At 46.8% G+C, this 26,835-nt stretch overlaps 1 long non-coding RNA gene across 2 annotated transcripts in view; it reads left to right on the forward strand.

The window, feature by feature from the left end:
* LOC148134893 (uncharacterized) overlaps nt 1–22,239 on the forward strand; it is a 50,650-nt gene extending 28,411 nt beyond the window's left edge. The window contains exons 2-3 of one of the 2 annotated variants that reach the window (XR_015755638.1): nt 18,621–18,774; nt 21,883–22,239. This is a non-coding gene — a long non-coding RNA (uncharacterized LOC148134893). Of the gene's footprint in view, nt 1–16,541; nt 17,565–18,620; nt 18,775–21,882 lie in introns of those variants that run through there. The other variant, XR_015755639.1, reaches the window with a different exon arrangement.
* The last annotated feature ends 4,596 nt before the right edge of the window (nt 22,240–26,835 follow it).

Consider the following 26,835-nt stretch of genomic DNA (forward strand, 5'->3'; position numbering starts at 1 on the left):
GGACCGAAGAGTCTGTTAGCATGCTGTACATCTCTATGACTCTATGAAAGCAGAGCAGTGGACGGGATCTATATGGACTTCAGTGAGGCACTTGACAAGGTTCTTCATGGTAAACTGTTTAGCAAATTAAGATCATGTTTAATATCGGGAGGACTAGCCATTTCACTGTAGAAGTGTCTCAAAGAGGGTGGATGGTTATTTTTCAGTCTGGAGGCCTATGACCAGCGGTATCGCACAAGGATCGGTGCTGGGTCCACTGTGTTCTGTCAGTTGCATAAATGACTTGGATGTGAATATAAGAGGCATAGTTCCTAACTGGAAGATTGTAATAAAGTTGGAGGTGCAGTCGACAGCGAAGAAGCTAACCTCAGAGTACAACAGGATCTTGATCTGATGGGCCACTGGGCTGAGGAGTGGCAGACGGATTTTAATTTAGATAAATGTGAAGTGCTGTAATTTGGGAAGGCAAATTAGGGCAGGACTTGTACACTTTATGGAATGGTCCCGTGGAGTGTTGCTGAACAAAGAGACTTTGGAGTGCAGGTTCATAGTCCTTGCTAATGGAATTGTAGGTAGACAGGATAGTGAAGAAGGCATTTGGTGTACTTTCCTGTATTGATCAGAAGGTCATGTTTTGGCTGCACAGGACATTGGTTAGGCCACGTTTAGAATGCTGTTTTCACTTCTGGTCTTCCTGCTGTCGGAACGATGCTGTGAGATTTGAAAGGGTTCTGAAAAGATTTATAAAGATGTTGCCAGTGTTGGAGGGTTTGAGCTGTAGATAGAGGCTGAATCGACTGGGGCTATTTCCCCTGGAGCATCGGAGGCTGAGGGGTGACCTTACAGAAATTTATAAAATTATGAGGGGCATGGATAGGATGAAGATGTAAAGACTTTTCCCCTGTACTGGAGGGTATAGGTTTAAGGAGAGGGGAAAGAATTGGAAGAGATCGAAGGGGCAAACTATTTACGCAGATGGTGGTGTGTGTATGAAATGCGCTGCCAGAGAAAGTGGTGGATGTGTGTATTGTAACACTTAAAAGGCACCTGGATGGGTATTTCAATAGGAAGAGTTTGGGAGCAAATTAGCGAAATGCGAGCAAATGGAACTGGATTAATTGGGGATATTTGGTCTTAATAGACGAGTGGGACTGAAAGGTCTGTTTCTGTACTGAACGGCTCCGTGACTCTGTGACTCTATTTGGTGCGTTTAACCCTCTCTCTCTACACACACGTATAATTCCATTTACCTCTATCTGTATCTCTCTCTCTCTGTCTGCATCTCTCTCTCTCTCTGTCTCCCCCCACACAGAAAATCTCAACCAGAGGCAGCTGCTGTATCTGACGACAGGGAGAGAATTTACATGCGTTGAGAATTACTTTGTCATATTCTACTGAAGATTTATTCTCCGTGAGGGGTTCACTGTCTCCACCCCAGTGTGCAGGATACATTGCAATGTCTCTCAGTCCCCTCCCACACAGCTGTCTGTCCCATTGAGATGTTAGTGTCAGGACATGAACTTCGTTGGATTTCCCTCAACATTGTCATGTTAATTCTAGCACAGGAAAGCTTGATCATTCCCTGTTTCCTTTTCAGGCTTTTTAAAGCTTTGTAATGTATTTCAGTGCAGTTTGAAAATATTAACCATTGACCCCTCAGGAGCCTCGAAGATTCTCTGTCCCTAAATCTACCACCAAACACAAAACTGGCCGAACCGTGGGGATAGCTGCTGAGGTTCCCTCTTGGGATTTTCCTGGAGTCAGTGTGACTCCCAGATATAACTCTCTCTCTCTCTCTATCCTTCTCTCTCTCTGTCTTTATCCGTATCTCGTCCATCCCGGCCCACACATCACATATTATTCTGACATTACACCAAGCCTTTGAGGAGAATTTCACATTCAGGGTTTTAATTTCCTCCTGTGTGTCAGACACTTAACATGGTTGTGTCAAATCCCAAGGCCCTGGTTATTTTAACCTCAGGCTTAAAACTTGCTTTAAAATGGCAGAGCCACAATCAATCTCAGTTAACCAGAGACCCTTAAAAATCCAGGGTATCCCAGAGGAAATCAAACGTCGGGGTAACAAATAGACACAACTCACACGGCACCATGGGGTTTAGCCTGTCGAATAGGCCTCAGGCTGATGTCCGCCCCTCCCCTCTCGAGGAAGCTTCTAGCGAAGGGAAGGATTTCCTGTCCTGTCATAGTCTCAAAATAGCAATTCCTGCAAAGGGTGCGTGGTGAGAGTGAGAGAGAAAAAGATTATAGGAACTGGAAAAGCGGGGGGGGGGGGGGGGGGCGGTGATTTTCAAACAAATTACACAGCAAGATGTCATTCCTTCACATAAAAACCCCTCAGCAAACCCAAGTATGATCAAATTGGGAGAAAAGTTTGGGGATTTCAATCCAAGAACCATTGGGCAGCCTTAAAAGGTTTAGTTTATCAAAACAGTATCAGAGCACAGCAGGATCTCACAGGCAGCAACATGTTAGCAGCAAGATTAGCTCGATATTTCTGATAGGGGCTGCTTAAAAGTTCAATATTTGTTGCAACTACACGCACTGACATAACTGTTATTTCACAATTTCAAATGCCTCTCCCTCCTTCCCTCTCTCTCTTTCTCCTTCCTCTATCTCGTTCAGAAGTCTCATTCTCACTTCCACTGTCAATTTGAACATTCACACATCATTACTTTAGAAAAAGTCTTTAAGAGACAGTTTGAAATTTAGGGTTTTAATTTCCTCTTTGGGAAGTTCTGTCTCTCAGACACCCGCTGCGGGTGGGGACATGGGGGTTAACAAGTTTGTGTCAAATCCGAAGACCTTGGTTACTTTAACCCCAGGCTTCAAACCTGTTTTAAAATGACAGGCATCAATCTGACAGGACCCAGGTAACCAGAGGCCTGTTAAAAAAACAGGGTCCAGGAGATTAAACCAGTCTTTGGTGAATAAAAAGACACAACTGAGGTGGGGTCCCACAGCGTGCGGCCTGTGGAATAGGCCTCAGGACTGTGTGCCAAACTTGCAGGATGCTCTTGTTCAAAGTTCACCTTGTCCCAAACTATCTCTCTCTCTTTGGATGTTCCAAGCGAATAATAATTCCCTGGGATAAAAGAGACAGGGTCAATTAAAGGACGGAGAAAGAAAAAACGCTCAGAGAGATGGCACAGGAAGATTCCATGCGAATTCCTCTCCTAGTAACATCCAAACGTTAAACATGTCAGATGAAAGTTGAATTTTCAGACCAGACAATTTTGAATTCTTTACACTATGAAGTTTTAGCTGATGAGAAGACTCACTGCCTCTAAAGGTAGCCTGGTGTCAGTTGATGCACAGCAAGATCCCATATGGAAGCATGTAGCAGTAGCCACATCATCTGATTCTTTTCTCCTCTGCAATGCTGATCAAGTGTTAATTATTTGCTCTAATGCCAGAATCTAACATTACTGCTGTTTCACAATCTCAAATAGCTCTCCCTCTCTCTCCTACTGTGGAAGGGATATTGACATTCACACTGTGGACAAATTATGGAGCAAACTCATGGAGCTGCAGATTGCTCAGGCCTTGGATTCGAGAACACAGAACAACACAGCACAGGAACTGGCACTTCCACCTTCCAAGCCTGCGCCAACTCTTTCTGTCATTATTTTCTAAAAGTATCTTCTAAAACTGTTTTTTTTCCTCCAGACATCGGGTGGCTTGGATTTGGTCGTGGAGGTGGCCGAGTACTTGCATGTCTTTGGCGGAGTGTTAGGGGGAATTGATGTGCTCAGCTGCAGGGCGTTGGGGTTGTTTGGTGCGTGTGTCCAAGAGATGTTCACTGAAACATTCCTCAAGTTAGCGTCCTGCGTCCACAATGTAGAGGAGACACCAGCAAGATCAACAGACAGTAGATGAGGTGGGTGGATGTGCAGGAAAATCTCTGCCAGATGGGAAAGGATCCTTGAACATGGAGGTGTGGTTGCAGGTTTTACACTTTGTTCGGTGACAGGGCAAGGTGCCAGGAGTGGAGGAGGGGATTGGTGGGGACGTGGACCTCACCAGGGAGTCATGGAGAGAATGTGGAAGCAGTCTGCAGAGACTGTTCCCTCCGTGACTCACTGATTTTAAGTCCACACTCCCCTCCAACACATACTCCTCTCCTGGTACCTTCCCCGCCTCCGCAAGAGGTTAAAGCCTGCGCCCACACCTCCCGCTCACGTCCGACCAAGGCCTCAAAGGATCGTTCCACATCCGGCTGAGATTTTTCTGCGCATCCAAACACCTCATCTATTGTGTCCGTTCACCCGATGTGGTTCCTGCTACATTCGGAGAACGGACACCGTCTCGCAGATTGTTTCAGGGAACATCTCTGGGACACAAGCACCAAACAAACCCCACTGACCTGTGGCTGAACACTTCACCTCCCCCTCCCACTCTCCCAAGGACATACAGGCCGATTCCGCCCATCCCCTCTGGAGGAAAGGTTTGTCCAAGGGAAGGATTTCTTATCCTGTCGTTGCTTCAAAACAGCAATTCCTGAAACGGGTGGGTGCAGAGAGTGGGAGAGAAAGAGATGATTGGAACTGGAAACGGGAGGAGATTTTCAAACAAATTACACAGCAAGCGGTCATTCCTTCATACATAACATCCCTCAGCAAACCCAAGTTCGATCAAATTATGAAAAAAGTTCGGGAATTTCAATCCCAGATCCATCAGGTAGACTTAAAGCTATGGGTTTATCAGAACAGTTGTTGCTTCGATCGCATTGCCACAGGCTGTCAGAGCACAGCACGATCTCACAGGCAGCAACATGTCAGCAGCAAGATCAGCTCCATTTTTCTGATGGCAGCTGTTTAAAAGTTCAATATTTGTTGCAAATACAGGCACTGACATAACTGCTATTTCACAATCTCAAATGCCTCTCCCTCCCTTTCTCCTGCCTCTCTCACGTTTACAAGTCTCTCTCTCTCACACTCCCAATGTCATTGTGAAAATTCACACATTATTACTCTGACATTATAAAAAGTCTTTCAGAGACAAGTCGACATTTAGGGTTTCAATTTCCTCTTTGGAATGTCCTGTCTCTCAGACACTTGCTGGGGGTGGGGACTTGGGGTGTTTACAAGGTTGTGTCAAATTCAAAGCCCTTTTTCCTTTAACCCCAGGCTTCAAACCTGTATTAAAATGACAAGGCCACAATCTTACAGGACCTAGTTAACCAGAGGCCTGTTAAAAAAAGGGTCCAACAGAGGCACCCACTCTTTGGGGAAATAAAGAGACACAACTGAGGTGGGGCCCCACGGAGTGCGGACTATGGAATAGGCCTCAGGACTGTGTGCCCTCTTGGAGGATGCTCTTGTTCATGTTGACCTTGCCCCAAACTCTCTCTATCTTTGGATTTTCATAGTGAATATTAATTCCCTGGGATAACAGAGATGGATCAATTAAAAGAAAGAGCAAGACATTTTTAGAGATGGCACAGCAAGATCCCACAGATTGTCTCTCTCTCTCTCTCTCAGCAAGATCCAAACATTAAACATGTCAGCTGGAAGTTGATTTTCAGGCCAGACATTTTAGAAACCTTTCCATAATGAGGAGTTCTGGAATTCCCCCAACATCGGGGAAAAGTCTTTAGCTCTTCACCCTATCCACTCCCCCCATAATTTTATAAACATCTGTAAGGTCATCCTTCAGCCTCCGATACTCCAGGGAAAAAAGCCCCATGCAATTCTGCCTCTCCCAATAGCTCAAACACTCCAACCCTGGAAACGTCCTTGGAAATCTTTTCTGAATGCTTTCAAGTTGCATGACATCCTTCCTACAGCAGGAAGACCAGAAATGAACACAGTATTCCAAACATAGTCTAACCTATGTCCGATACATCCGCAGCACAACACCCACCTCCCTTACTCAATTTTCTGGCCAACAAAGGAAGGCATACCAATGGCTTCTTCACTATCCCGAGTACCTGCAACGCCACTATTAAGGAACTATGAACTTGCACTCCAAAGTCTCTATGGTCAGTAACACCTCCCAGGACCTTACCCTACACTGTCTAAATCCTGCTTTGATTTGCCTTCCCAAAGTGCAGCACCTTACATTTTTCTAAATTAAACTCCATCTGCCATTCCTCAGCCCATTGGTCCATCTGATCAAGCTCCTGTTGTAATCTGAGGTAAGCTTCTTCGCTATCCTCTGCACCTCCAATTTTGGTGAAATCTGCGACTTAGTAACTGTGCCTCCTATGTTCACATCCAAGTCATTTATATAACTGAGAAAGCACATTGGACCCATAACCGATCCTTGTGGGACACCGCTGTTTATAGACCTCCAGACCGATCCACTAACACCCTCTGTCTCTTCTCGTTCAGCCAATTCTACATCAAAGTGACTAGTTCACCCATTATTTCACGTTATCCAACCTTGTTAAACAATCTACCATGAGGAACCTTGTCAAGTGCCTTATTGAAGTCCATATAGCTCACGACCACCACTCTGCTTTCTTCAATCCTCTTCAAAAATTCTTCAAAAGACCAAGTCAGTGCGACACGAATTCCCATGCACAGCGCCATATTGCCTATCCCGAACCAGTCCTTGCGTTTCCCAATGCATGTAAGTGCTGTCCATCAGGATTCACTCCAATAACCTTTCCACTACTGATATCAGACTCAGTGGTTTATAGTTCCCCTTGGTTTTCCTTCCAGTCTTTCCCATCCACGTTAGCCAACCTCCAGTCTTCCGCCACCTCATCTATGGCTATCGACAATACAAATATCTCAGCAAATTGCCCAGAAATTACTTCACAGCTTCCCATAGAGTTCTAGGGTACAACTGATCACGTCCCGGGTTTTCATCATCGTTTCCGTGATTTAAAACATCCAGTACCGTCTCCATCTGTCATGTGGACATTATTCAAGATGTTGCCATTTATTTTTCCAAATCTCTAGTTTTTCATATCCTTTTCCAAAGTGAACACTGAGGCAAAATATTCATTTATTATCTCCCCACCTCCTGCAATTCTACACATAGACTGATCTTAGAGTGGCCCTATTCTCTCTCTCATTACCTCTATCTTCTCAATGTATTTGTAAAATTCCTTTGCATTCTCTTAAACCCTATTGCCAAAGTTATCCCATGTCCCCTTTTGGCCCTCCAGAATTCCCTCTTAAATGTACTTGTACTGCCTTTATACTCTCAAGGGATACACACAATCCCTGCTGTCTATTCCTGACGTATGTTGCCTTCTTTAACATGACTAAAACTTTAGCTTCTCCAGTCCCCCAGCACTCCCTGCACCTATGCAGGGAGAGAGGGTCAGTTTATTATCCAGTAGCTCCTTGGTTCTGACACTGGGCTTATGTGCTGAGATGTGGTGTGGTGAAAAACACAGGAGGGAGATGCTTCAGAGGCAGAAGGAAACTCCGATTATATTAAAACATTGACAAGAAAATAAATATTCAGAACAACCAGTGCGAGGCATCAAGTGAATTGAGACTTGTCTCACAGCTGTTAACTCCCAAGTTCACCCTTAAGGCTCTAACTTGGTACAGTGGATTTTGACTTACAGAGAGCTGTTAATTACTGGGTGACAGGGGAAAAGAGAGAGAGAGAATAAACACGAATCCTGGGGTCCTCTCGGGTTTCCTTTCCCTGGGCCCTGCCCTACACCGTCAGCCCTGAAGCCCACCATTTCTCCCCTCTCATACTGAGCTGGGACAGAGGGTCTCGATTACCTTCTTCCCATCCCCAGAGTGGCTTATGTTGGTTTGGAGAGTGGTGGATGTCCCTGGCACTACCCCCAGATGGTCTCTCGGCTCTCCAGTCACATCTCACCAGTACATTGAGGGTTGTGGATGTGAAGATTGCTCGCTCTCCTTTTCCTGAGTCTGTGACTGGCTGTAGCCGATTTCCTTGATGCTGGTCAGACCACTTACTCAACAAACCCCAGAGATCAGGGTTCCCCAGTTATACTGGCTGGAGGTTTCCCCAATCTCCCGCCAAATCTGGATTGGATCATTGAGCTATTGTCACTCCTCTCGGAGCTGAATGAGCTTCCTGAGTATTCGATGAGTGTGAATGGTTCTCCAATTAAAGTCAGTGGGTGGACCATAGTTTTAAATGTCCATTATTTCTCTTCGATGTGTGTATGTTAAGATGTTGCGGATAGTTTGATGGCCTTCCCATTTAAGACAAACAGATTTGCATGTCGTACAAAAGCGTGGAGTACTCAGTATCTCTGCATCCAAGCAAATGATTAAAAGTTGTATGGTTGTGTAATTTTGCAAGCTGCAGAATGTCTCTGTTGTTTGCTCTTCAGGCTGGTGCTTATTGTCTTGAAGAGTGTGGTGCTGGGAAGGCACAGCAAGTCAGGCAGCATCCGAAGAGCAGGAGAGTCGATATTTCAGGCATAATCCCTTCATCAGGAATAGGGGGCTGGGGGAAGGGTGCTGAGAGATAAATAGGAGGGTGAGAGTGGGGTTGTGTGAAGGTAGCTGGAAAGGTGATTGGTAGATAATGGCGGGGTGATGATGGTGATAGGTCGGAGCAAAGGGTGGAGTGAAAGGTGGGAAGAAAGATGAACATGTAGGACAGTTCAGGAGGGTGGTGCTGAGTTGAAGGGTTGGATCAGGGATGATGTGGGGTGGAGGGCAAATGAGGAAACTAGTGAAGTTGATGTTGATGCCATGTGGTTGGAGGGTCGTAAGGTAGAAGATGAAGTGTTCTGCTTCCAGACGTCGGGGTCTTGGATTTAGCAGTGGAGGAGGACCAGGACTTGGCCACAGGGCAGTGGGGTTGTTTGGTGCGTGTGTCCCAGGGATTTTCCCTGAAACTTTCCTCAAGTTAGTGTCCTGTCTCCTCAATGGAGAAAGGATACCATCAAGAGCAACAGACACAGTATATTAGGTGGTTGGATGTGCAGGAAAATCTCTGCCAGATGTGGTAGGTTGCTTTGGGGCCTTGGCCAGAGGTGAGCAGGGAAGTGTGGGTGCATGTTTTACACTTCGTGCGGTGGCAGGGGAAGCTGCAGGGTGATGGTGGGGTGTGGGGGGGGGGGGGGGGGGTGGCGTGGATATCACCAGAGAGTCACAGAGCGGATTTGGAAGCAGATATTGTTCCCTCTGTGACTCCATGGTTAAGTCCACACTTCCCACCAATCCACACTATACTCCCGGCACGTTTCCTTCTGACCGCAAGAGGTGTAAAACCTGCACCCACACCTCTCCCTCACCTCTGACCAAGGTCCGAAAGGATCCTTCCATATCTGACCGAGATTTTCCTGCGCATCTGAACAACTCGTCTATTGTGTCCGTTGCACCTGATGTGGTCTCCTCGACATTGGGAGATAGGACACTAACACGCAGATCATTTCAGGGAACATCGCTGGTACACACGCACGAAACAAACCCAATGCCCTGTGACTGAACACTTCAACTGCCCCTCCCACTCCGCTATGAACATGCAGGTCTTGAGTCTCCTCCACTACCAAATCCAAGTGTCTCAACGTCTGGAAGAAGAACGCCTTATCTTCCAACTTAGGACCCTCCGACCACATGGCATCAACATTGAATTCACCAGTCTCCTCATCGCCCTTCCACCCAACCTCACCCCAGAACCAACCCTACAACTTGGAACCGTCTTCTTGAGGTGTCCTATCTGTCCATCTTCCTTCCCAACTATGCACTGCACCCTCCACTCCGACCTAACACCCTCTCCTCCACCTGCATCTACCTATCACCTTCCCAGATACCACCCCCAGCCTCGCCACCAAACACCCCGTTTATTTTTCAGCTCCCTTCCCGCCGTCCCATATTCCTGATGATGGGCATATGGCCGAAACTTCGACTCTCCTGTTTCTCGGATCTTGCCTGAACTGCTGTGCTTTTCCAGCACCTAACATTTCGACTCTGATCGCAAGGATCTGCAGCCCTCACTTGCTCCTTCACTGTCTTTTAGCTGAGACATTTGTGGAGGCCTTCCTTTATCTTACCCTTGTTCCAGACTGCTGCCCCTCGGCTTGCTTATTGCCTACTCTGTCTTAGCCAGAGAACTCAGTGACTCTTCGTTTAAATGTGAATTCCACAAACCCATGTCCAAGTCTGGAGTGTTTTAGTCCAAGGTGTCTAATGGGAATTTGTACCCCACCTAACACCTACCAGCCCTGTATTTCATCTTGGTTCTGTATTCTGATTATCTCATGTTTGGCAGCTTCCCATTTTTAGCTGTTCCTTCACCTGCGAGTAACTGCTACCAATCAACTTTTGAATATTCTTGCCAAATACCATCAAAATTTGCCTTCCTCCAATTTAGTACAACTTGCAAAACACTCTCTTGGCCAAATGAACCACAGCACATTCATCCATCTCTTCAGTCAATAGGGACAGTATGCAAAGTGTAAAAGCAATTAGATTCTATTTGCATGTTCCGTTGCTTCGGACCCATTTGATGACGACATTCTCGTGACTGGTTCCAGACTCTTCTCGAGGCGAGACATTTATGCAGCATCCAACAATTCAATGTGAGTGTTTCATTAAATAAAGTCTACTCTTTTATTTAATGACGGAAATAGGGTTTTGTGTGCAATGCTGCTGTCAGAAGCATGGACTTCATCTGAGGAAATACTTTCATGCTGATCACTCCACTGGAAGCATTACCTTCCCTCACAATATCAGCGATAAGGTGCACTTTACTCAAAGACAAAAAGCAGCTGACATCTTGCAAGTGGACAACCTGACAGTGAAGCATTTCCTCCCCACTGCTCCTGATAATGTGACAGTCTGTATACTCTGTCGTCTGGTTTGCTTGCATTTAAATCAAAGACTTTAACTGTTGCATCATTTGTAACAAACTTAAGTTCCAGTCATGAGCAATAGCTCAACACGATCTGATCATGGAATCCAGGGGAAGGTAAAAATTGTTGTTAATTAAAGGAAGACGTGTATAAAGCTGATGTTGGGTGGGAGGAGCGAATTGTGGTACAGTGGAAGTGTCCCAACCCGTGCTCCAGAGGTGTGTGTTAACATCTCCGAAGAGGTTGATTGGAAAAAAAGGTTAGTTTTTCTAAAAAGCTGACGTTAAACCCTGCTTCTGGGGATTCAGAACACTTTCGAATTCAGTAAAGCACGTTTAATCAAAATAATGCATTAAGAGGAGAGAAACAACATGAAAATAAGCTAGTGAGAGACAAAAACAAGTGTTTTAACAGCTTTCTCAAGATAAACTAAAAGGTAATCATAAAAGACAGATATGCACCGACAACTGGCAGAGGCAAGGAAACCTGCAATTGTGACGGTATGAATAACAGAGAAATAAGGATGATATTTTGGGTCTGTCTTCAGACAGGAACAATCACTCCATTCTCAATAATAGAAGAGAAGCAATGTCTTAGTGAAAATGAGCAGATCGATGAATTGTTCATTAGTGAACAGAAGTAGTACTGGGAAATTAATATAATCCTAGAATCTGAAGATCAACATTCGGAATACTCATAATATTGGTTGCAGTGATCATGATCTTTCGCTGCCACACTGGTACATATTTGTCTTTTCTGATCAGCTTTTGCTTTTTCTGTAGAAAGCTTTTTCAAACAATTTCATCTCTATCACTGGTTTAATTTCATGTTGTTTTCTTTCTTAATGAATTTTTATCGTCCAACTGTACTGAATTTAAAAATGTGTTCTGAATCCCCAGGCCTGGGGTTTAACACCAGCATTTATAAACCAACCTGTTCATTCCCACTGCACCACAAGACACCCATCCCACCCAACATCAGCTTTATACACTACTTTCATTAATTATCAACAATCTTTACCTTCCCCTGGATTGCATGATTAAATTTTGTTGAGCTTTTGCTCATGATTGGAACTTAAATTTGTTTCAAATGATGAAACAGTTACAATCTTTGATTTAATTGCTAACAAAGCAGACTACAGATTCCCCCACCTTACCCCAGTTCCAACCTTCCAGCTCAGCAGTGTCCTCATGACCTGTCCTACCTGTCAATCTCCCTTCCCACCTATCCGCTCCACACTCCCCTCTGACCTATCGCCTCCATTCCCACCCCATTCACCTATTGCACTCTTTGCTACCTTACCCCACCTTCCTCTCTGACCTATCGCCTTCATCCCCACCCCCATTCACCTATTGTACTCTTTTCTACCTTCTCCCCAGCCTCCCCCCCCCGCCACTTTATCGCTCCACCTTGGAGGCTTCCTGCCTCTATTCCTGATGAAGGGATTTTGTCCGAAACGTCGATTTTCATGCTCATTGGATGCTGCCTGACCTGCTGTGCTTTTCCAGCACCAGTCTGATCTAAAGACTACAGAGGATGAAGACTGTCACTTTTTCAGCAGCAGTGGGGAGGCAATGCTTCACTGTCAGGTTGTCCACTTACCAGATGTCAGCTGAGTTGTGTCTTTGAGTAAAGTGCTCATTATCGCTGAGTTTATGAGGGAAGGGTATGCTGTCAGTGGAGAGATCAACATAAAAGTATTTCCTCAGATGAAGTGCTGCTTGTGACAGTAAGTATTGCATGAAAAACTATTTACCTCGTTAAAAACACAAGTGGAAGTAATTTCATTAAACACACACATTGAGTTGATGTTTGCTGAATAAATGTCTCACCGTGAGCAGAGTTTGGAACAAGACACCGGTGCATTGGCATTAAATTAATTTCAAGCAAAGGAACATGCAAATGGAATCAAATTGTTTTTACACTTTGCATTCTATCCCTGTTGACCTAAGAGATGGATGGACATGTTGCGGTTCATTTTGCCACAATGATTGTTTTGTAAGATGTAAATGCCTGGCTGTATCAAAAGGAGAGGCCCAACAGGGACAGTGACATAAGTTGAGGACTCAAGGGCAGAGTCATTAACTGGTTCAGAGTAGAGATGGTTCAGGTTGGTGACTCTTTTTTATGCTTCTATCTGTCTGTTTAACTTCATTTGCTGAGGGATGGACTAGAACTTGCTGCCACGATGCAGTGGGGAAGACCACTATCTCAGGTCTTCCTGCTGAAGGGAAATTGGGGTTCGCTCAGTTATCAGACCCTCCCAGTGATTCCCGTAGGTATAATTTTGTGCGTGTAAGAGAGCGTTTTTGGTTTTTGATTCAAGTCATTTCCAATGTTTTGTTTGTTTACTTGAACAGAATATTCTTTGTTGTAAAATCCTTTACTGTCACAGAGAGAATAGGGCCCCTCAAAGATCAGCAAAGCGGCCTTTGTGTGGAGCCACAGAAAATGGAGGAGATACTAAATGAATATTTTGCCTCAGTATTTATTGTGGAAAAGGATATGGAAGATGGAGACTGTAGGGAAATAAATGGTGACATTTGCAGAATGTCCATATTAAACAGGAGGAAGTGCTGGATGTCTTTAAATGGGTAAATGTGGATAACTCTCCAGGACCTGATCAGGTGTACCTTAGAACTCGGTGGGAAGCAAGGGAAGTGATTGCTGGCCTCTTGCTGAGATATTTGTATCATCGTTAGCCACAGGTGAGGTGCCAGAAGACTGGAGGTTGGCTAACATGGTGCCACTGTTTAAGAAGAGTGGTAAGGACAAACCAGGGAACTATAGACCAGTAAGCCAGACGTTGGTGTTGGTAAGATGTTGGAGAGAATCCTGAGGGACATCATGTCCATATATTTGGAAAGGCAAGGACTGCTTAGGGATAGTCAACATGGCCTTATGTGTGGGAAATCATGCCTCACAAGTTTGATTGAGTTTTTTGAGGAAGTAACAAAGAGGATTGAAGAGGGCAGTGCGATAGATGTGATCTATGTGGACTTCAGTTAGGCGTTCGACAAGGTTCCCCATGGGAGATTGATTAGCAAGGTTAGACCTCATAGAATACAGGGAGAACGAGCCATTTGGATACAGAACTGGCTCAAAAGTAGAAGACAGAGGGTGGTGGTGGAGGGTTGTTTTTCAGACTAGAGCCCTGCGACCAGTGGAGTGCCACAAGGATCAGTGCTAGGTCCTCTACTTTTTGTCATTTCAAGAAGGCGTTTGGTATGCTTTCCCTTATTGGTCAGAGTGTTGAGTACAGGGGTTGGGAGGTCATGTTGCGGCTGTACAGGACATTGGTTGGGCCACTGTTGGAATATTGTGTGCAATTCTGGTCTCCTTCCTATCGGGTAGATGTAGTGTAACTTGAAAGGGTTCAAAAAAGATTTACAAGGATGTTGCCAGGGTTGGAGGATTTGAGGTATAGGGAGAGGCTGAATAGGCTGGGGCTGTTTTCCTTGGAGCGTCGGAGGGTGAGGGATGACCTTATAGAGGTTTACAAAATTATAAGGGGCATGGATAGTTTAAATAGGGAAAGTCTTTTTCCCTGTGGTCGGGGAGTCCAGAACTAGAGGGCATAGGTTTAGGGTGAGAGGGGAAAGATATAAAAGAGACCTACATGGCAACCTTTTCACACAGAGGGTGGTACGTGTCTGGAATGAGCTTCCAGGGGAAGTGGTAAAGGCCGATACAATTGCAACATTTCAGAGGCATTTGGATGGTGATATGAATAGGAATGGTTTGAGGCATGTGGGTCGGGTGCTGGCAGGTGGGACTCGATTACGTTGGAATATCTGGTCGGCATGTATGGGTTGGATCAAAGGGTCTTTTTTCCATGCTGTACATCTCTATGACTTATGACAGGCTCTGAATGAGACTGTTTGCAGTGACAGGATGGTCACTGGGGGGTGTGTAGATATGCACAGGCTCTCTATGAGACTGTTTGCTGTGACTGCATGGTTACTGGGAGTTGGGAGCAGGGTCAGTGTGAGATTGTTTGCTGTCATCACGGAGTTGCTGGATGGTCTATAGATCAGGTCAGAGTCACTGTGAGACTGTTTACAATCGCGGTATATGAACTGGCGGGTGTGTCGATGAGGCCACGGTCACTGACAGACCGTTTACATTAACCGTACAGTTACTGAGAATGTGTAGTTGAGGCCAGACTCACTGTGAGACTGCTTACTTTCATACTTTCTGGGAGGTGTGTCAATGAGGTCACGCTCAGTGTCAGACTGTTGAGGGTTCCCTTGTGGGGATGAGTCCAGCACATTCTGTGTTTTGACTGGAGAGTTGCAGAATAGCATGTGCCCTGATTGAACATCCTAGGATTCTGTGAGGATGAGAAAGGGGTGATGCTGAGAGGCTGTGTCCCCAGTGGGAGAAACAAGAACCAGGGGGCACACTTCAGAGTAAGGAGTCTCCCATCAAAGACTGGGAAGAGTGAAAATTCATAGAATATTCTAGCGCAGTTCAGGCCCGATATCCCTCGATGTTGCACTGACCTGTGAAAATGGTGCAGAGCCCATCTATCCTACACTATTGTATTTTCATCCATATGTTTATCCAAAGACCAGTTAAATGCCCTTAAAATTGGCAAGTCTACTACTGTTGCAGGCAGTGCACACCACGCCCATGCTACTCCCTGAGCAAAGAAACTACCTCTGGCATCTGTCTTACATCTATCATCCCTCAGTTTAGAGCTACATCCACTCGTGCTGGCCATCACCTTCTGAGAGAAAGGCTCCCCTTGTCCATCCCATCTAACCTTCTGATTATCGTAAATGCCTCAATTAAGTCACCTCTCGATATTCTTCTCTCTAACAAAAACCTCAATTTCATCAGCCATTACTTATAACGCCTGCCCTGCATACCTGGCAACATGCCAGTAAATCTCTGCAAACTTTGCAAAGCTTCCACATCCTTCCTATAATGCAGTGATCAGATCTGTCCACAATACTCCCAAATGCGGCCGCACCAGAGTTTCGTACCGCTGCAGCATGATCTTGTGGCTCTGAAACTCGATCCCTCGACCAACAAAAGCGAACACACCGTTTGTCATCTTAACAACCCTATCAATCTGTGTGGCAACTTTCAGGGGTCTATGTTCATGGAGACCGAGATCTTTCTGTTCTTCTACGCTACCTAGATTCTCACCATTAGCCCAGTACTCTTTATTTCTGTTACTCCTTCCAAAGTGAATCACTTCACACTTTTCCACATTAAACCCCATTTCCCACCTCTCAGCCCAATTCTGCATCTTATCTATGTCTCTCTGTAACCAGCAAGTTCCTTCAGGAGTGTCCACAGCTCCAATAATAACCTTAGTCTCACCGGCAAATTTACTAACCCAACCTCCGCGCTCATCAAGGGAATTTTTAAAAAATGGCAAACAACAGTGGCCCCAAAACAAATCCTTGCAGAACCCCACTAGTAACTCAACTCCAGGATGAAGATTTCCCCTCAACCACCATCTTCTTTCAACTCGCCAATTTCTGATCCTATCCATTAAACCACCCTCAATCCCATGCCTCCGTCTTTTGTGCAATAGCCTACCGTAGGGAACCTTATCAAACGCCTGACTGAAATCCATATTCACCACATTAACCGCTTTGCCCTCATCCACCTGTCTGGTCACCACCTCATCGAACTCAATAAGATTTGTGAGGCATGACCTACCCTTCACAATATCATGTTGACTATCCCTAAACAATGTATTTCTCTGTCAATTATTATAAATCCTATCTCTTCTCCAAAATTTTACCCACAGACGACGTAAGGCTCAATGGTCTTCAATTACCAGGGTTGTCTCAACTCTCCATCTTGAACAAGGGAGCAACATTAGCCATTCTGCAGTCTTCTGGCACTATTCCTGTAGACGATGACGACATAAAGATCAAAGCCATGGACTCGGCAGTCTCCTCCCAGGCTTCCCAGAGAATCCTCGGATAAATCACAGCCGACCGAGACTTATCCATTTTCACACACTCCAGAATTGCAAAGGCATCCTCCTTGTGAACCTCAATCCTGTCTAGTCTCGCCTCAGTATTCTCCTCGACACCATTGTCTTTTTCCAGTGTGATTACTGACAAAAAATATTCATTTAGCGCTTCCCTTATCTCCTCGGACTTCACGCACAACTTCCCACGACTATGCACCGAATCGTTCTCTGGTCATTCTTTCATTCCTGATATACCTATAGAAGGTCTTAAGGATTCCTTTGATCCTAGCTGCCAACGACTTCTCTTGTTCCTTCCTGGCCCTTCTTAGCTCTCTCTTCAGTTCATTCCTGGCTAATTTGTCACTCTGAAGTGCCCCAACTGAGCCATCACGTCTCATCCAAAACATAAGCCTTCTCCTTCCTCTTGAAAAGAGATTCAATTTCTCTTTTAATCCACGGATCCCTCACTCAACTACTTCCTCCCTGTCTGACAGGTGCATACTTATCAAGGGCACGCAATAGCTGTTCCTTGAATAAGCTACACATTTCAATTGTGACCATCCTCTACAGTTTCCTTTCCCATCCTATGCATCCTAACTGTTACCTAATTACATCATCATTGCCTTTTACCCAGCAATTTCTCTTGCCCTGCGTTATATACCTATCCCTTTCCATTGCTAAACCAAACATAGCCAAATTGTGGTCACTATCAACAAAGTGCTCACCTACCGCCAAATCTAACACCTGGTCTGGTTCATTACCTCGTACCAAAGCCAATATGGCTTTGCCCCTTGTTGGTTTCTCTATATACTGTATCAGGAAACCATCCTGCATGCATTGGACAAAAACTGACCCATCTAAAGTACTCGAACTATTGTATTTCCAGTCAATATTTGGAAAGTTAAAGTTACCCATAAAAACTACCCTATTACTCTTGCTCCTATCCAGAATCATCTTTGCTGTCCTTTCCTCTACATTTCTGGAACTATTTGGAGGGCTATAGAAAACTCCCAGCTGGGTGACCTCTCCTTTCCTGTTCGAACCTCAGCCCATACTACCTCAATTCCTTCCCATGCAGGGTTGTGGGGCTGTGGAATTCTCTTACCAAGAGAGCAGGGAAGAATGGGTCACTGAAGGTATTCCCAGCTAAGTGGCTTAGGGGCCATCGGGAAGGTGAAGTTAATGCTGCTATGAAGTGTCCAAAATGATCTTTTTAAAAATTATAGATAATAAAAATCTGACCTGTGTTGGGATGGACATTGCCCTAAAGGAGAATGTGAATAACTAGGGACCACGACAGGGCTGGAGTCTTGCCTGGAGGGAAACCATGTGACTTGTTCTAAATCTCGGTCTCTCACAGCAAGAAGAGAGGGTTTTTCTGGAACGTTCCAACCCAGGGAAGGACAGATGGGTTATTTTGCGCAGCCTTTGGTATGAGCCAACACAGGAAGATTCAGACCGTGTGTTTCCAGAGAGTGTGACCTTTCTCCCTCAGAGGAGAGACTCTCAGCAGCTCATGTACAGCACGCAGGCTGGGATTCAGGGAAGTGAGCGGTTCAGTAGAAAAGCAGAATGATCAGTTCTGCTCATTTTCGAGGTGGGAGTTTAATTATTCATCTTTTATTTTTAAGAAGTGTGTTTTATCTTGACTTCTCTTCATGCTCCTGAACAATCTCCCAGTCTGTATTATCTTAGGCACATTACTTTTTCTGCACCTACACTGCTGGTTTACAAAAAGGAGGTATTTTCCAGAAACTCCCTTGTGTCTCTCCCCGTGCACAGACAGAATGATATTACAAGGCAGGAGCTGGTGTGGAATGCACTTCCTCACAGTATGTGGTGGGATAACCAGCTGCAGGTTCACAGAGGGCTGGGGAATAATTGTTCCCATTGTATCTCTTTAAACAGTCGATTTAGCAGATTCAAACTCAGCTGCTTCACCAGGAAAGACACCGAGGTCTCCATCTCAGTGCCTGCACATCGACAAAACCGTTTGTGAAATATCCAACATTCTCAATTCGAGAGGCTGCCACATTGCATCTGAGGATTGGAGGATGGACAGGTGAGCCGGAGTCACAGCTTTCCAGAGAAATCCCTTGGGATTTCCAGAGAAATGTCTGAGCTGCTCAGTTATTGACTGGACCGAGGAGGGCCCAGCAGTTTAACTTCTCCAATCATTGGAGCTGCACAATGGGTGGTTTTCGTTCAATTCATCACATTCAAATGATAACCGTGACTTTTAGAATAACCGTTCCCTGTCTGATATGAATACCCTGTGACACAGCCCGTTGAGAGCATTTACAAATTGCATGCTCCTCATATTTACAAATTTTCCTTATCATTTGGGTAGCCATTGCTCGAAAAGGGATTTATTGAGAACCTGTTTATTTGGATGCAGAGGAATTGTGAGCTGTGCTGCATTAATGTTTCCCCCAGTGTTGTTTTATGGGACCATTTTCTACTCCACCCTCCTTCATCCACTCACCTTCCTTTTAATTTGTCGAACGCCTGTTAGATTTTGAACATTTCTGCGGTCTGGTGGAATCACGCAGGCCTGAAATATTTCCAATACACGGAGTGACACCGAACAATTCTTCCGCCGCCTTCGCCTCCGTGCCTTCTTCTTCAATCAAGACTCTCGCCCACCCTCTGACGACCCCTTCTCCCACCTCCAACACACCCCGTCCACCTGGACACCCCGTGCTGGCCTCCTACCTGCCCTCGACCTCTTCATAGCAAACTGCCGCCGCGATATTAACCGCTACCTGAACTCCCACACTCCCCCCACCCACTCCAACCTCTCACCCTCGGAACGCGCAGCCCTCCACTCCCTCCGTTCCAACCCCAACCTCACCATCAAACCAGCTGACAAGGGAGGCGCAGTAGTAGTTTGGCGCACTGACCTTTACACCGCTGAGGCCAAACGCCAGCTCGCAGATACCTCCTCCTACCGTCCCCTTGACCATGACCCCACCCCCCACCACCAAACCATCATCTCCCAGACCGTCCATAACCTCATCACCTCAGGGGACCTCCCATCCACCGCCTCCAACCTCATAGTCCCACAACCCCGCACCGCCCGTTTCTACCTCCTGCCCAAAATCCACAAACCTGACTGCCCCGGACGACCCATCGTCTCAGCCTGCTCCTGCCCAACCGAACTCATCTCGGCATACCTCGACACGGTCCTGTCCCCATTAGTCCAAGAACTCCCCACCTACGTTCGTGACACCACCCACGCCCTCCACCTCCTCCAGGATTTCCGCTTCCCCGGTCCCCAACGCCTCATCTTCACCATGGACATCCAGTCCCTGTACACCTCCATCCCCCATCACGAAGGACTCAAAGCACTCCGCTTCTTCCTTTCCCGCCGTACCACCCAGTACCCTTCCACCGACACCCTCCTTCGACTGACCGAACTGGTCCTCACCCTGAACAACTTTTCTTTCCAATCCTCCCACTTTCTCCAAACAAAAGGAGTAGCCATGGGCACCCGCATGGGCCCCAGCTATGCCTGCGTCTTCGTAGGGTATGTGGAACAATCCATCTTCCGCAACTACACTGGCCCCACCCCCCATCTTTTTCTTCGCTACATTGATGACTGTATCGGCGCTACCTCGTGCTCCCACGAGGAGGTTGAACAGTTCATCCACTACAGTAACACCTTCCACCCCGACCTCAAATTCACCTGGACAGTCTCGGACTCCTCCCTCCCCTTCCTTGACCTTTCTGTTTCTATCTCAGGCGACCGAATCAACACAGACATCTACTACAAACCTACCGACTCCCACAGCTACCTGGACTACACCTCCTCCCATCCTGCCCCCTGTAAAAACGCCATCCCATTCTCCCAATTCCTTCGTCTCCGCCGCATCTGCTCCCAGGAGGACCAGTTCAAAATACGTACAACACAGATGGACTCCTTCTTCAAGGACCGCAATTTCCCCCCCGACGTGGTCGACGGTGCCCTCCACCGCATCTCCTCCACTTCCCGCTCCTCCGCCCTTGAGCCCCGCCCCTCCAACCGCCACCAGGACAGAACCCCACTGGTCCTCACCTACCACCCCACCAATCTCCATGTACAGCGCATCATCCGCCGTCACTTCCGCCACCTCCAAACAGACCCCAGCACCAAGGATATATTTCCCTCCCCTCCCCTATCAGCTTTCCGTAGAGACCACTCCCTCCGCGACTCCCTTGTCAGATCCACACCCCCCACCGACCCAACCACCACTCCCGGCACCTTCCCTTGCAACCGCAGGAGGTGCAACACTTGCGCCCACACCTCCCCCCTCACTTCTCTCCAAGGCCCCAAGGGAAACTTCCATATCCGCCACAGATTCACCTGCACCTCCACCCACATCATCTACTGCATCCGCTGCAGCCGGTGTGGCCTCCTCTATATTGGGGAGACAGGCCGCCTACTTGCGGAGCGATTCAGAGAGCACCTCTGGGCCACCCGGACGAACCAACCCAACCAACCTGTGGCACAGCATTTCAACTCCCCCTCCCACTCCACCGAGGATATGCAGGTCATTGGACTCATCCACCGCCAAACCACAACAACCCGACGGTCGGAGGAGGAGCGTCTTATCTTCCGACTGGGAACCCTCCAACCGCAGGGGATGAACTTGGACTTCACCAGTTTCTTCATCCCCCCTCCCCCCACCTTGTCTCAGCCGGATCCTTCCAGCCCGGCACCGCCTTCCTGACCTGCAGTCTTCTTCTTGACCTCTCCGCCTCCATCCTACTCCGACCTATCACCCTCACCTTGACCTCTTTCCACCTATCACATTTCCAACTCCCCTCCTCCAAGTCCCTCCTCCCTACCTTTTATCTTCTCCTGCTGAACACTCTCTGCTCATTCCTGAAGAAGGGCCTGTGCCCGAAACGTCGAATCTCCTGTTCCCTGGATGCTGCCTGACCTGCTGTGCTGTTCCAGCAATAAAGTTTCAACCCTGAAATATTTCTCCCAGAAGTTAGCAGCACTTTCAGATACAAGTACGAAGATGAGACAGTGAGGTTATATCAGTGTGTGTAGCAAACAGTGAACTGACACTGTCCCAGCAATCCTACTTAGAAATTATTGTCTGTTTGCCAGATCAAGAAAAACTGAGCTCAGATTAGGTCACCATTTTCTAAGCCATTTCTTCAACGCTTATTTTCACAGAATCTCTATGGTGTGGAAGCACGTCATTTGGTCCATCCCAGTTCACACTGACCCTCCGAAAAGGATCCCACCCAGACCCATTCCCCCCAGCATTTCCCGGCAATCCTGATTTCCCGTGGTTAATCCAGCTCGCCTGCACATCCCTGGACACGATGGACAATTTAGCATGGCTGATTCACCTAAGCTGCAAATCTTTGTATTGTGGGAGGAAATCGGAGGACCCAGAGGAAACCTACACAAACACGGGGAGAACGTGCGAACTCCACACAGTCACCTGAGGCTGGAATCGAACCCGGGTCCCGAACACTGTGAGGCAGGAGGTGCTGACCACTGAGATACTGTGCCACGCTGAACAGGAGCAGAATCTAGTTTCCAACTGCAGGGAGAGGTGAGAGGTTAAAGTGTATCAGAGTTCTCGAAATATTGTACGCTTTGTTAATCAGGCTGTTTGATGACTGAATAGGAGAAGGTGAGGACTGCAGATGTTGGAGCTCAGAGTGGAGAGCGTGGTGTTGGAAAAGTACAGCAGATCAGGCAGCATCCGAGGAGCAGGCGAATCGATGTTTCAGACCTCATGAAGGTCTTAGGCCTGAAACGTCGACTCTCCTGCTCCTCGGATGCTGCCTGACCTGCTGTACTTTTCCAGCACCACACTCTCGAGTTTGATAATTGAACTGAAAGTAAATGACACAACAACAAAGTGAATGCAGCATTAGGGAGACTTGACTGGATTAGTTCAATTCTCAGAGAATGTAAGGCCGAGTTGAAAACGTTTGTTAAAAACCAGATGAAACCCCCTCAAAACATTTCAAGGAGTCAGTCTCTGGATATGTCAGATACTGCGTCCCGGATGTGATTTGATTGGTTAAACTACTGGGCTGTAAACTTATACTTATACTGCAGTTCAAATGCAAACAAAGGAGCATTCGCAAAATAACGTGTGATTTAACTGCTATTCACACTGTTCCAGTGTAACAGCATCCCAGAAATACACCCTTTGTAAAGGCCAATCCGGAAAACTCATTTCCTTCACTTGTTCGAACAAAACATGAAACAGGTAGGACAGGTCAAATACATACAATTAGCTGTATAATTGCATAAAATACTGATTACAGCCCATTCTGGGGAATTTTAATTCTTTCCCGGTTATGAAGAAAGACACCACGATCCATGAGGAGGTTAGAGAACATATTGATGAGAACGGTTTCAGGGATTTGGGAATTCAGGGAATGTCAGGGTGCTCTGTTTAGAATAGAGAAAGATTTACTGGCAGAATTCAAACTCCTAAAGAAGAGCAAAAGTTTACACAGTGACCTCTTGTCACCCATCAAGCACTGCAAGAGAGGGAAGTGGAAACAGGTCCAATAGCAACTTCCTGAAAACAATTGGATTTAGGAACAAAACCATAAAATGAGGAGAACTGGAAAACTCCCTCAAAGCCCAGCCCAGTCACGATAAGGTGGAATGCCCCCTCTCCTGTATGGATCATTCTATGATTGTGAGATGGAATGAGTTATCTCCAATCCCCCGTAAAGTGGCATGATTCCAACCATGATGGCAATGCAGCAGATCAGCTTCTCCTCGAGGAGCTCCTCATCCTGGGTCAAAGAGCAAACTCCACTCAGCAGCACCTCGTCACTCACCCTTACTGATCTGCAAACGGTACCCTTGAATAAAACCGAAATGATACAGCTCAGGAAATAAAGAACAAATGTCTAGCTGTAAGATGGAGCTTGAAAAAACTCTGAATATGCTGTCCCAATGATCCCTATCTCTTTCTCACTGAGTCTTCCTTTGAGCTGGGATACGTATCCTGATCTTCGCAAGGCACTTATGGCAGTGGGAGAAAGTGAGGACTGCAAATGCTGCAGAGTCAGAGTCGAAATATATGCCGCTGGTAAAGCATAGCAGCTCAGGCAACAGCCGAGGAGAAGGGGAGTCAATGTTTCGGACATCGGCCTTTCATCAGGAATCTGGAGGGGAAGGGAACTGAGAGATAAATAGAGGGGGTTGGGAGTGGGGTGGGGAAGGTGGTTGGGAAGGTGGATGCAAGTGGGGGGTCGGAAGGTGGTGGGTCGGTAGGGAGGGTGGAGCAGATCGGTGGGAAGGAAGGTAAACCGGACAAGAGGGCGGTTCCGAGTTGGAAGGCTTGATCTGGGATGAGGTGGGGAGGGGTGAGTAATTCGAAACTGGTGAAGTCGATGTTGATGCTGGATGGGTGAAGGGTCCCAAGGCAGAAGGTGAGGTATTCTTCCTCCAGTTCTCGGGTGGCTTTGATTTGGTGGTGGAGGAGGCCCAGAACTTGCATTTCCTTGGGGGAGTGGGAAGGGGAGTTGAAGTGGTTGCCTACATGGCGGTGGGGTTGTTTGCTGTGTGTGTCCCAGAGATGTTCCCTGAAATGCTCTGCGAGTTAGCGTCCTGTCTCCCCGATATAGAGGACACCACATTGAGAGCATTGGACACAATGGATGAGGTGGGTGGATGGGGTTCAAGGGCAGAGATGCAGGAAGTGAAGGCGATATGCTGGTGGGCATTGTTGATCACATGGTAATGGACGCAATTTCCCTCCTCTCTTGAAACTCATTCTTCCAACTGCAGCAAGGATAGAATCCCACTGGTCCCCAGCTTCCATCCCACTAATCTCTGGTTACAGAGGATTATCCTCTGCCATTTTCACCACCTGTAATCAGACCCTATCACCAAACATATATTTCCCTCCCTATCCCTATCTGCGTTCCGCAGAGACTGTCACTTCCGTGACTCCGTCGTTAGGTCCATGCTCTCCATCAACCCACCCTCCACTCCTGGCACCTTGCCATGTCGTAGCAAGAGGTGTAAAACCTGCGCCCACATCTCCACTCTCACCTCACATCCAAGACACCAAAATATCTTTTCACATTCGCACAGATTTTCCTGCACATCCAAACACCTCACCTACTGTGTCAGTTGCTCTCAATGTGGTTTCCTCTCTATCTTGGAGACAGGATGCCAACTCGTGGAACGTTTCACGGAACATCTTTTGGACAAATGCACCACACAACCCCACCCCCATGTCGCCGAACATTTCAATTCCCCCTCCCATTCTGCCAAGGACATGCAAGTTCTGGGCCTCCTCCACCGCCGAATCAAAGCCACCTAAGAACTGGAGGAAGAACACCTCATCTTTGCGCCTTGGGACCTCCCAGCCAAACAGCATCAACAGTGACTTCAGTCGTTTCCAAATCTCTCCTCGCCCACACCTAATCCTCGATCAATCTTTCCAACTCGGCACTGCCCACTTGACATGGTCATACCTGTTCATCTTCCTTCCCACCTATCCGCTGCACCATCGCCACTCACCGATCAGAATTACCTCCAACCTGCACACACCTGTCACCTTCATCCCAGATCCAACCTCTATTTATATCTCAGGTCCTTCCATCTCCACATTCCTTTTGCCAGAAATGTCGACTCTCCTTTTCCCCGGATGTTTCCTGACCTGCTGTGCTTTTCCAGTGCTGCATTACATATGAAAGTGGTCCGAGACGTATTGGATGTGTTTGTGGTCATCTTTCAAGACTGTAGACTCTCAAACAGTTCCCATGGATTGGCAGGCAGCTACGGCATCCTACTGCTTTTGAAACTGAAACAAGGAGTGAACAGAATGACAAACCGGTTAGTCTGACATCAGAAGTGGGAAAAATACTGGAATCGATCATATAAGATATAACAGCAGAACAACTGGAACACAGTGCGAGAACTGGACACTGTCAGCATGGATTTACAAAAGGGAAATCATGCTTGACAAGACTACTGCAATACCCTGGGATTTCTCACATTGAACTGGTCGGGAGCGAGTGGATGTGGTTTACTTGGATTTTCAGAAGGCTAATGAGGATCCATGTCAGAGTTTAGAAAGGAAAATTAAAGCAGATGAAATTGGTGTCGTGTGCTGACACGGAGAGAGAACTGGTTGTCAGCCAGGAAACAAAGTGTAGGAATGAACGGGTCTTTTTCTGAATGGCAGCCAGTGGGTATCAGTGCTTGGGTCCCAGCTATTCACAATATATGTTTACGATTTAAGAGGAAGGAATTAGATGTAAAAACCTCCAAATTGGCAGGTGCCACAACGCAGAGTGGGAGGGTGAGCTATGAGGAATGGACAGAGATGCTTCAGTCTGACTGGGACAAGTTGTGTGAGTGGGTAAATGCATGGCAGGTGATGTAGAGAGGAGGTAAATATCAGTTTGTCCCCTTTGGGAGGAAGAACAGGCAAGTGGATTATTCACAGAATGGTGAGAGATTGAGAAATGGTGAGGCACAAAAAGACCCGGGTGTCCTCGTGCAACAGTCAGGGAAAGTAAGCATGAAGGAGCACCAGGGACTGAAGACGTGGTTAAATGTGTGTCCCCTTTGGGAAGGCAGTTTATTGACTGAATAATGCTCGACTGGGAACAGGAGGGTGTTTCAGTCAGAGCTGACTGTCCTTGTACACCATTCGGTGAATGTCACAGGCAGGGGCAGCGGGCGGTGAAGAAGGCAAACGGTATGTTCGCCGGCATAGCGAGAGGATTCAGGTACAGGAGCAGGGAAGGCTTGCTGTTGTTGTACAGGGCATTGGTGAGACCACCCCCGTGGAGTAGTATTATGTGCAGTGTTGTTTTCCTTTATCTGGGAAAGGATGCTCTGGCTACTGAGGGAGCACAACGGTTTACCAGATTGATGCCTGGGATGGCACGGATGGTTATGAAGAGAGATTATATTGGTTAGGACGATATTCACTGCTGTTGAGAAGAATGAAGTTGGATCTCATACCCTGCAAAATTCCAACCTGACCAGACAGTGTAAACACAGGAAGGATGTTCCTGATGACCAGGCAGCCCAGAAACAGAGATCAAGTCTAAGGATACAGGCTGGATCAATTAGGATTGAGATGAGGAGAAATCTCTTCACCCAGTGAGCACTGAGCCTTTG

Source organism: Chiloscyllium plagiosum, unplaced genomic scaffold, assembly GCF_037043375.1.
Source record: "Chiloscyllium plagiosum isolate Xiang-an unplaced genomic scaffold, Cpla_swu_hap1 HiC_scaffold_52, whole genome shotgun sequence".
Taxonomy (NCBI): domain Eukaryota; kingdom Metazoa; phylum Chordata; class Chondrichthyes; order Orectolobiformes; family Hemiscylliidae; genus Chiloscyllium; species Chiloscyllium plagiosum.